Source organism: Coffea arabica, chromosome 11e, assembly GCF_036785885.1.
Source record: "Coffea arabica cultivar ET-39 chromosome 11e, Coffea Arabica ET-39 HiFi, whole genome shotgun sequence".
Taxonomy (NCBI): Eukaryota; Viridiplantae; Streptophyta; class Magnoliopsida; order Gentianales; family Rubiaceae; genus Coffea; species Coffea arabica.
The window spans coordinates 39,823,602-39,837,056 of record NC_092331.1 but is presented as its reverse complement, the minus strand read 5'-3'; the positions used below and the strand labels follow the sequence as shown (position 1 = coordinate 39,837,056).

At 39.3% G+C, this 13,455-nt stretch overlaps 11 non-coding genes across 11 annotated transcripts; all 11 read right to left on the bottom strand.

Moving 5' to 3' along the window:
• Positions 1 to 588: 588 nt before the first annotated feature.
• On the bottom strand, positions 589 to 707 carry LOC140025902 (5S ribosomal RNA). The gene has a single exon (XR_011829848.1). It is a non-coding gene; the product is annotated as a 5S ribosomal RNA (ribosomal RNA).
• Positions 708 to 1,831: 1,124 nt separating this feature from the next.
• Positions 1,832 to 1,950, bottom strand: LOC140030288 (5S ribosomal RNA). Its single transcript, XR_011834202.1, has one exon. It is a non-coding gene; the product is annotated as a 5S ribosomal RNA (ribosomal RNA).
• Positions 1,951 to 3,074: 1,124 nt separating this feature from the next.
• LOC140030287 (5S ribosomal RNA) lies at positions 3,075 to 3,193 on the bottom strand. The gene has a single exon (XR_011834201.1). It is a non-coding gene; the product is annotated as a 5S ribosomal RNA (ribosomal RNA).
• A 1,124-nt stretch (positions 3,194 to 4,317) lies between these two features.
• LOC140030286 (5S ribosomal RNA) lies at positions 4,318 to 4,436 on the bottom strand. The gene has a single exon (XR_011834200.1). It is a non-coding gene; the product is annotated as a 5S ribosomal RNA (ribosomal RNA).
• A 1,125-nt stretch (positions 4,437 to 5,561) lies between these two features.
• LOC140025891 (5S ribosomal RNA) lies at positions 5,562 to 5,680 on the bottom strand. Its single transcript, XR_011829837.1, has one exon. It is a non-coding gene; the product is annotated as a 5S ribosomal RNA (ribosomal RNA).
• A 1,135-nt stretch (positions 5,681 to 6,815) lies between these two features.
• On the bottom strand, positions 6,816 to 6,934 carry LOC140025880 (5S ribosomal RNA). Its single transcript, XR_011829826.1, has one exon. It is a non-coding gene; the product is annotated as a 5S ribosomal RNA (ribosomal RNA).
• Positions 6,935 to 8,059: 1,125 nt separating this feature from the next.
• Positions 8,060 to 8,178, bottom strand: LOC140025869 (5S ribosomal RNA). The gene has a single exon (XR_011829815.1). It is a non-coding gene; the product is annotated as a 5S ribosomal RNA (ribosomal RNA).
• A 1,125-nt stretch (positions 8,179 to 9,303) lies between these two features.
• LOC140025858 (5S ribosomal RNA) lies at positions 9,304 to 9,422 on the bottom strand. The gene has a single exon (XR_011829804.1). It is a non-coding gene; the product is annotated as a 5S ribosomal RNA (ribosomal RNA).
• A 1,125-nt stretch (positions 9,423 to 10,547) lies between these two features.
• LOC140025847 (5S ribosomal RNA) lies at positions 10,548 to 10,666 on the bottom strand. The gene has a single exon (XR_011829793.1). It is a non-coding gene; the product is annotated as a 5S ribosomal RNA (ribosomal RNA).
• Positions 10,667 to 11,791: 1,125 nt separating this feature from the next.
• LOC140025837 (5S ribosomal RNA) lies at positions 11,792 to 11,910 on the bottom strand. Its single transcript, XR_011829782.1, has one exon. It is a non-coding gene; the product is annotated as a 5S ribosomal RNA (ribosomal RNA).
• Positions 11,911 to 13,035: 1,125 nt separating this feature from the next.
• LOC140025827 (5S ribosomal RNA) lies at positions 13,036 to 13,154 on the bottom strand. Its single transcript, XR_011829772.1, has one exon. It is a non-coding gene; the product is annotated as a 5S ribosomal RNA (ribosomal RNA).
• Between the last annotated feature and the right edge of the window lie 301 nt (positions 13,155 to 13,455).

Here is a 13,455-nt window from a genome sequence, read left to right as displayed (position 1 = left end):
GTTTTATCCCAAGCAAAATATAAAATAAATTAAAACAATACAAAAGTGAAAAATAATATAATATATTATTTGTCCAAGTATAATAATTTCAACTTCACACAAATTAAATAAATTCGTTTAGGATTAAGTAATTAATGCCTTTGAAAAAAAGAATAACTTAGTTTAGTTAGATAAAATTATTTTTATGTTTATTAAATTATTTTTAATTCGTAAACGGGTCATATCGGGTCATATCAGGTCACCACGGGTTGACCCGAAATCGACCGGTTTTCTTTTCGGGTTCATCGGGTCCAACCCGAATTCCCGAAACCTCAACCCAAACCCATTAATTTCGTGTTAGGTTCGTGTCGTGTTTTCAGGTCGTGTCGAAAATTGCCACCCCTAGTTGCGGTGATACATTTGCGCCGACAAATTTGAGCGACGATCCGGGCTTTGATCGAGCCGTACCGTTCCTGATTTGTCTCGCGCCTTCAGATCCTCCTTCACGCTTCGACAAGAAGCAAAATATTAAGCAATCGTTCCGACGGAGCTAAATTACTACAGGATAAAGAACGAATAGGAAATTTGGATTTCGAAACAAAAAAGAGAGGGGTGCAACACGAGGACTTCCCAGGGGGTCACCCATCCTAGTACTACTCTCGCCCAAGCACGCTTAACTTCGGAGTTCTGATGGGATCCGGTGCATTAGTGCTGGTATGATCGCACCCGCCATGTTCCTTTCGCTTTATTCTTTTAAACTACCCCGTCCTGCGAAGCAGTGTGGCTTTTCTAGACCGAAATTCATTTTAAGCGTCAATTCAAGCATTTTCCTCTTATCCTTTTATTTATTTACTTTATATTTTTTTTTGTTATTGATTTGCACCCTGTTTTTTTCCCTCATCCCGCAACTCTAAATTATCATGAAATCAATCCTTCACGCTTGCAGTTAGGGGTGGCAATTCGGGTCCAAATCAGGTTGGCGGGTCGGGTTCGGGTCAACAGACCCGCCAGAAAATCTGTTGACCCGAACCCCGACCCGCCAACCCGTGACGGGTCAGGTATGCTGACCCGAACCCGAAAATTTCAGGTTTACGGGGCGGCGGGTCGACCCGAAATGACCCGAAACTTAATTTTAATTTATTAATTTATCACTGTAATTTCTAATAAAATCAATTTCTCACAAAACTAATTACATAATCAAGTAATAAAAATTTAAATAAATGATTCCAAATCAAATCTAAAATAAATTAAACACCGTAAAAGTGTTTTATCCCAAGCAAAATATAAAATAAATTAAAACAATACAAAAGTGAAAAATAATATAATATATTATTTGTCCAAGTATAATAATTTCAACTTCACACAAATTAAATAAATTCGTTTAGGATTAAGTAATTAATGCCTTTGAAAAAAAGAATAACTTAGTTTAGTTAGATAAAATTATTTTTATGTTTATTAAATTATTTTTAATTCGTAAACAGGTCATATCGGGTCATATCAGGTCACCACGGGTTGACCCGAAATCGACCGGTTTTCTTTTCGGGTTCATCGGGTCCAACCCCAATTCCCGAAACCTCAACCCAAACCCATTAATTTCGTGTTAGGTTCGTGTCGTGTTTTCAGGTCGTGTCGAAAATTGCCACCCCTAGTTGCGGTGATACATTTGCGCCGACAAATTTGAGCGACGATCCGGGCTTTGATCGAGCCGTACCGTTCCTGATTTGTCTCGCGCCTTCAGATCCTCCTTCACGCTTCGACAAGAAGCAAAATATTAAGCAATCGTTCCGACGGAGCTAAATTACTACAGGATAAAGAACGAATAGGAAATTTGGATTTCGAAACAAAAAAGAAAGGGGTGCAACACGAGGACTTCCCAGGGGGTCACCCATCCTAGTACTACTCTCGCCCAAGCACGCTTAACTTCGGAGTTCTGATGGGATCCGGTGCATTAATGCTGGTATGATCGCACCCGCCATGTTCCTTTCGCTTTATTCTTTTAAACTACCCCGTCCTGCGAAGCAGTGTGGCTTTTCTAGACCGAAATTCATTTTAAGCGTCAATTCAAGCATTTTCCTCTTATCCTTTTATTTATTTACTTTATATTTTTTTTTGTTATTGATTTGCACCCTGTTTTTTTCCCTCATCCCGCAACTCTAAATTATCATGAAATCAATCCTTCACGCTTGCAGTTAGGGGTGGCAATTCGGGTCCAAATCAGGTTGGCGGGTCGGGTTCGGGTCAACAGACCCGCCAGAAAATCTGTTGACCCGAACCCCGACCCGCCAACCCGTGACGGGTCAGGTATGCTGACCCGAACCCGAAAATTTCAGGTTTACGGGGCGGCGGGTCGACCCGAAATGACCCGAAACTTAATTTTAATTTATTAATTTATCACTGTAATTTCTAATAAAATCAATTTCTCACAAAACTAATTACATAATCAAGTAATAAAAATTTAAATAAATGATTCCAAATCAAATCTAAAATAAATTAAACACCGTAAAAGTGTTTTATCCCAAGCAAAATATAAAATAAATTAAAACAATACAAAAGTGAAAAATAATATAATATATTATTTGTCCAAGTATAATAATTTCAACTTCACACAAATTAAATAAATTCGTTTAGGATTAAGTAATTAATGCCTTTGAAAAAAAGAATAACTTAGTTTAGTTAGATAAAATTATTTTTATGTTTATTAAATTATTTTTAATTCGTAAACAGGTCATATCGGGTCATATCAGGTCACCACGGGTTGACCCGAAATCGACCGGTTTTCTTTTCGGGTTCATCTGGTCCAACCCCAATTCCCGAAACCTCAACCCAAACCCATTAATTTCGTGTTAGGTTCGTGTCGTGTTTTCAGGTCGTGTCGAAAATTGCCACCCCTAGTTGCGGTGATACATTTGCGCCGACAAATTTGAGCGACGATCCGGGCTTTGATCGAGCCGTACCGTTCCTGATTTGTCTCGCGCCTTCAGATCCTCCTTCACGCTTCGACAAGAAGCAAAATATTAAGCAATCGTTCCGACGGAGCTAAATTACTACAGGATAAAGAACGAATAGGAAATTTGGATTTCGAAACAAAAAAGAAAGGGGTGCAACACGAGGACTTCCCAGGGGGTCACCCATCCTAGTACTACTCTCGCCCAAGCACGCTTAACTTCGGAGTTCTGATGGGATCCGGTGCATTAATGCTGGTATGATCGCACCCGCCATGTTCCTTTCGCTTTATTCTTTTAAACTACCCCGTCCTGCGAAGCAGTGTGGCTTTTCTAGACCGAAATTCATTTTAAGCGTCAATTCAAGCATTTTCCTCTTATCCTTTTATTTATTTACTTTATATTTTTTTTTGTTATTGATTTGCACCCTGTTTTTTTCCCTCATCCCGCAACTCTAAATTATCATGAAATCAATCCTTCACGCTTGCAGTTAGGGGTGGCAATTCGGGTCCAAATCAGGTTGGCGGGTCGGGTTCGGGTCAACAGACCCGCCAGAAAATCTGTTGACCCGAACCCCGACCCGCCAACCCGTGACGGGTCAGGTATGCTGACCCGAACCCAAAAATTTCAGGTTTACGGGGCGGCGGGTCGACCCGAAATGACCCGAAACTTAATTTTAATTTATTAATTTATCACTGTAATTTCTAATAAAATCAATTTCTCACAAAACTAATTACATAATCAAGTAATAAAAATTTAAATAAATGATTCCAAATCAAATCTAAAATAAATTAAACACCGTAAAAGTGTTTTATCCCAAGCAAAATATAAAATAAATTAAAACAATACAAAAGTGAAAAATAATATAATATATTATTTGTCCAAGTATAATAATTTCAACTTCACACAAATTAAATAAATTCGTTTAGGATTAAGTAATTAATGCCTTTGAAAAAAAGAATAACTTAGTTTAGTTAGATAAAATTATTTTTATGTTTATTAAATTATTTTTAATTCGTAAACAGGTCATATCGGGTCATATCAGGTCACCACGGGTTGACCCGAAATCGACCGGTTTTCTTTTCGGGTTCATCTGGTCCAACCCCAATTCCCGAAACCTCAACCCAAACCCATTAATTTCGTGTTAGGTTCGTGTCGTGTTTTCAGGTCGTGTCGAAAATTGCCACCCCTAGTTGCGGTGATACATTTGCGCCGACAAATTTGAGCGACGATCCGGGCTTTGATCGAGCCGTACCGTTCCTGATTTGTCTCGCGCCTTCAGATCCTCCTTCACGCTTCGACAAGAAGCAAAATATTAAGCAATCGTTCCGACGGAGCTAAATTACTACAGGATAAAGAACGAATAGGAAATTTGGATTTCGAAACAAAAAAGAAAGGGGTGCAACACGAGGACTTCCCAGGGGGTCACCCATCCTAGTACTACTCTCGCCCAAGCACGCTTAACTTCGGAGTTCTGATGGGATCCGGTGCATTAATGCTGGTATGATCGCACCCGCCATGTTCCTTTCGCTTTATTCTTTTAAACTACCCCGTCCTGCGAAGCAGTGTGGCTTTTCTAGACCGAAATTCATTTTAAGCGTCAATTCAAGCATTTTCCTCTTATCCTTTTATTTATTTACTTTATATTTTTTTTTGTTATTGATTTGCACCCTGTTTTTTTCCCTCATCCCGCAACTCTAAATTATCATGAAATCAATCCTTCACGCTTGCAGTTAGGGGTGGCAATTCGGGTCCAAATCAGGTTGGCGGGTCGGGTTCGGGTCAACAGACCCGCCAGAAAATCTGTTGACCCGAACCCCGACCCGCCAACCCGTGACGGGTCAGGTATGCTGACCCGAACCCGAAAATTTCAGGTTTACGGGGCGGCGGGTCGACCCGAAATGACCCGAAACTTAATTTTAATTTATTAATTTATCACTGTAATTTCTAATAAAATCAATTTCTCACAAAACTAATTACATAATCAAGTAATAAAAATTTAAATAAATGATTCCAAATCAAATCTAAAATAAATTAAACACCGTAAAAGTGTTTTATCCCAAGCAAAATATAAAATAAATTAAAACAATACAAAAGTGAAAAATAATATAATATATTATTTGTCCAAGTATAATAATTTCAACTTCACACAAATTAAATAAATTCGTTTAGGATTAAGTAATTAATGCCTTTGAAAAAAAGAATAACTTAGTTTAGTTAGATAAAATTATTTTTATGTTTATTAAATTATTTTTAATTCGTATACGGGTCATATCAGGTCACCACTGGTTGACCCGGAATCGACCGGTTTTCTTTTCGGGTTCATCGGGTCCAACCCGATTCTGACCCGAATTCCCGAAACCTCAACCCAAACCCATTAATTTCGTGTTAGGTTCGTGTCGTGTTTTCAGGTCGTGTCGAAAATTGCCACCCCTAGTTGCGGTGATACATTTGCGCCGACAAATTTGAGCGACGATCCGGGCTTTGATCGAGCCGTACCGTTCCTGATTTGTCTCGCGCCTTCAGATCCTCCTTCACGCTTCGACAAGAAGCAAAATATTAAGCAATCGTTCCGACGGAGCTAAATTACTACAGGATAAAGAACGAATAGGAAATTTGGATTTCGAAACAAAAAAGAGAGGGGTGCAACACGAGGACTTCCCAGGGGGTCACCCATCCTAGTACTACTCTCGCCCAAGCACGCTTAACTTCGGAGTTCTGATGGGATCCGGTGCATTAGTGCTGGTATGATCGCACCCGCCATGTTCCTTTCGCTTTATTCTTTTAAACTACCCCGTCCTGCGAAGCAGTGTGGCTTTTCTAGACCGAAATTCATTTTAAGCGTCAATTCAAGCATTTTCCTCTTATCCTTTTATTTATTTACTTTATATTTTTTTTTGTTATTGATTTGCACCCTGTTTTTTTCCCTCATCCCGCAACTCTAAATTATCATGAAATCAATCCTTCACGCTTGCAGTTAGGGGTGGCAATTCGGGTCCAAATCAGGTTGGCGGGTCGGGTTCGGGTCAACAGACCCGCCAGAAAATCTGTTGACCCGAACCCCGACCCGCCAACCCGTGACGGGTCAGGTATGCTGACCCGAACCCGAAAATTTCAGGTTTACGGGGCGGCGGGTCGACCCGAAATGACCCGAAACTTAATTTTAATTTATTAATTTATCACTGTAATTTCTAATAAAATCAATTTCTCACAAAACTAATTACATAATCAAGTAATAAAAATTTAAATAAATGATTCCAAATCAAATCTAAAATAAATTAAACACCGTAAAAGTGTTTTATCCCAAGCAAAATATAAAATAAATTAAAACAATACAAAAGTGAAAAATAATATAATATATTATTTGTCCAAGTATAATAATTTCAACTTCACACAAATTAAATAAATTCGTTTAGGATTAAGTAATTAATGCCTTTGAAAAAAAGAATAACTTAGTTTAGTTAGATAAAATTATTTTTATGTTTATTAAATTATTTTTAATTCGTAAACGGGTCATATCGGGTCATATCAGGTCACCACGGGTTGACCCGAAATCGACCGGTTTTCTTTTCGGGTTCATCGGGTCCAACCCGATTCTGACCCGAATTCCCGAAACCTCAACCCAAACCCATTAATTTCGTGTTAGGTTCGTGTCGTGTTTTCAGGTCGTGTCGAAAATTGCCACCCCTAGTTGCGGTGATACATTTGCGCCGACAAATTTGAGCGACGATCCGGGCTTTGATCGAGCCGTACCGTTCCTGATTTGTCTCGCGCCTTCAGATCCTCCTTCACGCTTCGACAAGAAGCAAAATATTAAGCAATCGTTCCGACGGAGCTAAATTACTACAGGATAAAGAACGAATAGGAAATTTGGATTTCGAAACAAAAAAGAGAGGGGTGCAACACGAGGACTTCCCAGGGGGTCACCCATCCTAGTACTACTCTCGCCCAAGCACGCTTAACTTCGGAGTTCTGATGGGATCCGGTGCATTAGTGCTGGTATGATCGCACCCGCCATGTTCCTTTCGCTTTATTCTTTTAAACTACCCCGTCCTGCGAAGCAGTGTGGCTTTTCTAGACCGAAATTCATTTTAAGCGTCAATTCAAGCATTTTCCTCTTATCCTTTTATTTATTTACTTTATATTTTTTTTTGTTATTGATTTGCACCCTGTTTTTTTCCCTCATCCCGCAACTCTAAATTATCATGAAATCAATCCTTCACGCTTGCAGTTAGGGGTGGCAATTCGGGTCCAAATCAGGTTGGCGGGTCGGGTTCGGGTCAACAGACCCGCCAAAAAATCTGTTGACCCGAACCCCGACCCGCCAACCCGTGACGGGTCAGGTATGCTGACCCGAACCCGAAAATTTCAGGTTTACGGGGCGGCGGGTCGACCCGAAATGACCCGAAACTTAATTTTAATTTATTAATTTATCACTGTAATTTCTGATAAAATCAATTTCTCACAAAACTAATTACATAATCAAGTAATAAAAATTTAAATAAATGATTCCAAATCAAATCTAAAATAAATTAAACACCGTAAAAGTGTTTTATCCCAAGCAAAATATAAAATAAATTAAAACAATACAAAAGTGAAAAATAATATAATATATTATTTGTCCAAGTATAATAATTTCAACTTCACACAAATTAAATAAATTCGTTTAGGATTAAGTAATTAATGCCTTTGAAAAAAAGAATAACTTAGTTTAGTTAGATAAAATTATTTTTATGTTTATTAAATTATTTTTAATTCGTAAACGAGTCATATCAGGTCACCACGGGTTGACCCGAAATCGACCGGTTTTCTTTTCGGGTTCATCGGGTCCAACCCGATTCTGACCCGAATTCCCGAAACCTCAACCCAAACCCATTAATTTCGTGTTAGGTTCGTGTCGTGTTTTCAGGTCGTGTCGAAAATTGCCACCCCTAGTTGCGGTGATACATTTGCGCCGACAAATTTGAGCGACGATCCGGTCTTTGATCGAGCCGTACCGTTCCTGATTTGTCTCGCGCCTTCAGATCCTCCTTCACGCTTCGACAAGAAGCAAAATATTAAGCAATCGTTCCGACGGAGCTAAATTACTACAGGATAAAGAACGAATAGGAAATTTGGATTTCGAAACAAAAAAGAGAGGGGTGCAACACGAGGACTTCCCAGGGGGTCACCCATCCTAGTACTACTCTCGCCCAAGCACGCTTAACTTCGGAGTTCTGATGGGATCCGGTGCATTAGTGCTGGTATGATCGCACCCGCCATGTTCCTTTCGCTTTATTCTTTTAAACTACCCCGTCCTGCGAAGCAGTGTGGCTTTTCTAGACCGAAATTCATTTTAAGCGTCAATTCAAGCATTTTCCTCTTATCCTTTTATTTATTTACTTTATATTTTTTTTTGTTATTGATTTGCACCCTGTTTTTTTCCCTCATCCCGCAACTCTAAATTATCATGAAATCAATCCTTCACGCTTGCAGTTAGGGGTGGCAATTCGGGTCCAAATCAGGTTGGCGGGTCGGGTTCGGGTCAACAGACCCGCCAGAAAATCTGTTGACCCGAACCCCGACCCGCCAACCCGTGACGGGTCAGGTATGCTGACCCGAACCCGAAAATTTCAGGTTTACGGGGCGGCGGGTCGACCCGAAATGACCCGAAACTTAATTTTAATTTATTAATTTATCACTGTAATTTCTGATAAAATCAATTTCTCACAAAACTAATTACATAATCAAGTAATAAAAATTTAAATAAATGATTCCAAATCAAATCTAAAATAAATTAAACACCGTAAAAGTGTTTTATCCCAAGCAAAATATAAAATAAATTAAAACTATACAAAAGTGAAAAATAATATAATATATTATTTGTCCAAGTATAATAATTTCAACTTCACACAAATTAAATAAATTCGTTTAGGATTAAGTAATTAATGCCTTTGAAAAAAAGAATAACTTAGTTTAGTTAGATAAAATTATTTTTATGTTTATTAAATTATTTTTAATTCGTAAACGGGTCATATCAAGTCACCACGGGTTGACCCGAAATCGACCGGTTTTCTTTTCGGGTTCATCGGGTCCAACCCGATTCTGACCCGAATTCCCGAAACCTCAACCCAAACCCATTAATTTCGTGTTAGGTTCGTGTCGTGTTTTCAGGTCGTGTCGAAAATTGCCACCCCTAGTTGCGGTGATACATTTGCGCCGACAAATTTGAGCGACGATCCGGGCTTTGATCGAGCCGTACCGTTCCTGATTTGTCTCGCGCCTTCAGATCCTCCTTCACGCTTCGACAAGAAGCAAAATATTAAGCAATCGTTCCGACGGAGCTAAATTACTATAGGATAAAGAACGAATAGGAAATTTGGATTTCGAAACAAAAAAGAGAGGGGTGCAACACGAGGACTTCCCAGGGGGTCACCCATCCTAGTACTACTCTCGCCCAAGCACGCTTAACTTCGGAGTTCTGATGGGATCCGGTGCATTAGTGCTGGTATGATCGCACCCGCCATGTTCCTTTCGCTTTATTCTTTTAAACTACCCCGTCCTGCGAAGCAGTGTGGCTTTTCTAGACCGAAATTCATTTTAAGCGTCAATTTAAGCATTTTCCTCTTATCCTTTTATTTATTTACTTTATATTTTTTTTTGTTATTGATTTGCACCCTGTTTTTTTCCCTCATCCCGCAACTCTAAATTATCATGAAATCAATCCTTCACGCTTGCAGTTAGGGGTGGCAATTCGGGTCCAAATCAGGTTGGCGGGTCGGGTTCGGGTCAACAGACCCGCCAGAAAATCTGTTGACCCGAACCCCGACCCGCCAACCCGTGACGGGTCAGGTATGCTGACCCGAAACCGAAAATTTCAGGTTTACGGGGCGGCGGGTCGACCCGAAATGACCCGAAACTTAATTTTAATTTATTAATTTATCACTGTAATTTCTAATAAAATCAATTTCTCACAAAACTAATTACATAATCAAGTAATAAAAATTTAAATAAATGATTCCAAATCAAATCTAAAATAAATTAAACACCGTAAAAGTGTTTTATCCCAAGCAAAATATAAAATAAATTAAAACAATACAAAAGTGAAAAATAATATAATATATTATTTGTCCAAGTATAATAATTTCAACTTCACACAAATTAAATAAATTCGTTTAGGATTAAGTAATTAATGCCTTTGAAAAAAAGAATAACTTAGTTTAGTTAGATAAAATTATTTTTATGTTTATTAAATTATTTTTAATTCGTAAACGGGTCATATCAGGTCACCACTGGTTGACCCGGAATCGACCGGTTTTCTTTTCGGGTTCATCGGGTCCAACCCGATTCTGACCCGAATTCCCGAAACCTCAACCCAAACCCATTAATTTCGTGTTAGGTTCGTGTCGTGTTTTCAGGTCGTGTCGAAAATTGCCACCCCTAGTTGCGGTGATACATTTGCGCCGACAAATTTGAGCGACGATCCGGGCTTTGATCGAGCCGTACCGTTCCTGATTTGTCTCGCGCCTTCAGATCCTCCTTCACGCTTCGACAAGAAGCAAAATATTAAGCAATCGTTCCGACGGAGCTAAATTACTACAGGATAAAGAACGAATAGGAAATTTGGATTTCGAAACAAAAAAGAGAGGGGTGCAACACGAGGACTTCCCAGGGGGTCACCCATCCTAGTACTACTCTCGCCCAAGCACGCTTAACTTCGGAGTTCTGATGGGATCCGGTGCATTAGTGCTGGTATGATCGCACCCGCCATGTTCCTTTCGCTTTATTCTTTTAAACTACCCCGTCCTGCGAAGCAGTGTGGCTTTTCTAGACCGAAATTCATTTTAAGCGTCAATTCAAGCATTTTCCTCTTATCCTTTTATTTATTTACTTTATATTTTTTTTTGTTATTGATTTGCACCCTGTTTTTTTCCCTCATCCCGCAACTCTAAATTATCATGAAATCAATCCTTCACGCTTGCAGTTAGGGGTGGCAATTCGGGTCCAAATCAGGTTGGCGGGTCGGGTTCGGGTCAACAGACCCGCCAGAAAATCTGTTGACCCGAACCCCGACCCGCCAACCCGTGACGGGTCAGGTATGCTGACCCGAACCCGAAAATTTCAGGTTTACGGGGCGGCGGGTCGACCCGAAATGACCCGAAACTTAATTTTAATTTATTAATTTATCACTGTAATTTCTGATAAAATCAATTTCTCACAAAACTAATTACATAATCAAGTAATAAAAATTTAAATAAATGATTCCAAATCAAATCTAAAATAAATTAAACACCGTAAAAGTGTTTTATCCCAAGCAAAATATAAAATAAATTAAAACAATACAAAAGTGAAAAATAATATAATATATTATTTGTCCAAGTATAATAATTTCAACTTCACACAAATTAAATAAATTCGTTTAGGATTAAGTAATTAATGCCTTTGAAAAAAAGAATAACTTAGTTTAGTTAGATAAAATTATTTTTATGTTTATTAAATTATTTTTAATTCGTAAACGAGTCATATCAGGTCACCACGGGTTGACCCGAAATCGACCGGTTTTCTTTTCGGGTTCATCGGGTCCAACCCGATTCTGACCCGAATTCCCGAAACCTCAACCCAAACCCATTAATTTCGTGTTAGGTTCGTGTCGTGTTTTCAGGTCGTGTCGAAAATTGCCACCCCTAGTTGCGGTGATACATTTGCGCCGACAAATTTGAGCGACGATCCGGTCTTTGATCGAGCCGTACCGTTCCTGATTTGTCTCGCGCCTTCAGATCCTCCTTCACGCTTCGACAAGAAGCAAAATATTAAGCAATCGTTCCGACGGAGCTAAATTACTACAGGATAAAGAACGAATAGGAAATTTGGATTTCGAAACAAAAAAGAGAGGGGTGCAACACGAGGACTTCCCAGGGGGTCACCCATCCTAGTACTACTCTCGCCCAAGCACGCTTAACTTCGGAGTTCTGATGGGATCCGGTGCATTAGTGCTGGTATGATCGCACCCGCCATGTTCCTTTCGCTTTATTCTTTTAAACTACCCCGTCCTGCGAAGCAGTGTGGCTTTTCTAGACCGAAATTCATTTTAAGCGTCAATTCAAGCATTTTCCTCTTATCCTTTTATTTATTTACTTTATATTTTTTTTTGTTATTGATTTGCACCCTGTTTTTTTCCCTCATCCCGCAACTCTAAATTATCATGAAATCAATCCTTCACGCTTGCAGTTAGGGGTGGCAATTCGGGTCCAAATCAGGTTGGCGGGTCGGGTTCGGGTCAACAGACCCGCCAGAAAATCTGTTGACCCGAACCCCGACCCGCCAACCCGTGACGGGTCAGGTATGCTGACCCGAACCCGAAAATTTCAGGTTTACGGGGCGGCGGGTCGACCCGAAATGACCCGAAACTTAATTTTAATTTATTAATTTATCACTGTAATTTCTGATAAAATCAATTTCTCACAAAACTAATTACATAATCAAGTAATAAAAATTTAAATAAATGATTCCAAATCAAATCTAAAATAAATTAAACACCGTAAAAGTGTTTTATCCCAAGCAAAATATAAAATAAATTAAAACTATACAAAAGTGAAAAATAATATAATATATTATTTGTCCAAGTATAATAATTTCAACTTCACACAAATTAAATAAATTCGTTTAGGATTAAGTAATTAATGCCTTTGAAAAAAAGAATAACTTAGTTTAGTTAGATAAAATTATTTTTATGTTTATTAAATTATTTTTAATTCGTAAACGGGTCATATCAAGTCACCACGGGTTGACCCGAAATCGACCGGTTTTCTTTTCGGGTTCATCGGGTCCAACCCGATTCTGACCCGAATTCCCGAAACCTCAACCCAAACCCATTAATTTCGTGTTAGGTTCGTGTCGTGTTTTCAGGTCGTGTCGAAAATTGCCACCCCTAGTTGCGGTGATACATTTGCGCCGACAAATTTGAGCGACGATCCGGGCTTTGATCGAGCCGTACCGTTCCTGATTTGTCTCGCGCCTTCAGATCCTCCTTCACGCTTCGACAAGAAGCAAAATATTAAGCAATCGTTCCGACGGAGCTAAATTACTACAGGATAAAGAACGAATAGGAAATTTGGATTTCGAAACAAAAAAGAGAGGGGTGCAACACGAGGACTTCCCAGGGGGTCACCCATCCTAGTACTACTCTCGCCCAAGCACGCTTAACTTCGGAGTTCTGATGGGATCCGGTGCATTAGTGCTGGTATGATCGCACCCGCCATGTTCCTTTCGCTTTATTCTTTTAAACTACCCCGTCCTGCGAAGCAGTGTGGCTTTTCTAGACCGAAATTCATTTTAAGCGTCAATTCAAGCATTTTCCTCTTATCCTTTTATTTATTTACTTTATATTTTTTTTTGTTATTGATTTGCACCCTGTTTTTTTCCCTCATCCCGCAACTCTAAATTATCATGAAATCAATCCTTCACGCTTGCAGTTAGGGGTGGCAATTCGGGTCCAAATCAGGTTGGCGGGTCGGGTTCGGGTCAACAGACCCGCCAGAAAATCTGTTGACCCGAA